This window comes from Lytechinus variegatus, chromosome 12 (genome assembly GCF_018143015.1).
Source record: "Lytechinus variegatus isolate NC3 chromosome 12, Lvar_3.0, whole genome shotgun sequence".
Taxonomy (NCBI): Eukaryota; Metazoa; Echinodermata; class Echinoidea; order Temnopleuroida; family Toxopneustidae; genus Lytechinus; species Lytechinus variegatus.
The window spans coordinates 29,637,173-29,638,346 of record NC_054751.1 but is presented as its reverse complement, the minus strand read 5'-3'; positions in this window follow the sequence as shown (position 1 = coordinate 29,638,346).

Sequence of the window (1,174 nt, the reverse complement as noted above, 5' to 3'; positions counted from 1 at the left end):
ACTCAAGAGCAATTATAAAAATGTTTCCTACCTCTTGTGATATATATTGATGAAAGATTTCATGACTTTGTCTGCTCCCTGTCATCCTGTGAAGAAACTTCCATAGCGACTCTGAAAAAAAATATTAATAACAATTTATAAGATAGCGACTCTGAAGAAAACATAAATAACAATTATGAAACAACTATAGATAGAGAATATTAATTTTTTTATATGAGTTGAACAATAATAGTGCAAGGATTTTTAGAAAGGAAAAACTTTCCTCAAGACTGGATTTTCAGAACATCGACACCCTAGTTTCTAGTCATAAAATTGAGAGCCCCCCCAAAAAAAAAAAGAAGCTCAAATTCTTATTTCTTTACGAATTTCATGAGCTTTTGTCATTAGTATATAAGTTGCCATTTTTTGCCACAGATGTACTATTAAAGTTACCTTGAAAAGTTATTTTATAATGAACACAACACGTTCATGTGTCTCATCTAGTCTCATGTTGTCACATACTTTAATACAATTTGTATGCAGGGCTGCAGTAGTAGTTATCATAGATCATCATAAACATGTAGAACATATTCAAATTGTATCTTTATAACGAGTGACTATGACATTTTTTATGTAACAGTTGATTCAATGACGATGCAGACACCATGGCCAATTAGTTGTCTAGCAATATGTGTAATTTAATTTTTTGCACATACTGGTTCTCACTTGCTACTGGATATTATCATACCCCGGTCATATCAAAATACAAACAAAGATTAAAAATAACATTCCCTGGCATGAAAGTCTGTCATTACAATGCTGCATCCAAACAACTATTTTTGGCCAAGAAAATGAGACTGTAAAACATATTTGATCTAACATTGTGGCATTCAAGCATGTCAGAACCCAACCCTCAAATGCCCAAAAGTAGCGTTTTAAAACATGACTTTACACAACCACAGTAGCCAAAATCTGTTGGACACAATCGTTCCCAAAGAGATCAATACTAACATCCGAAAAAGACTTTGCCAAGTTCAATCAAATGAAAGATGTCAAACTGCCAGAATGTCTTGTGAAACAGCAAAGGAGATATTGGGTCAGAATCATCCCTAATGAAAATGAAATGGCACGAATGCTCTAATCACAGAAACGTACATGTAAATCCTGATTGATTAAATGTTTGCGATACTGGGTT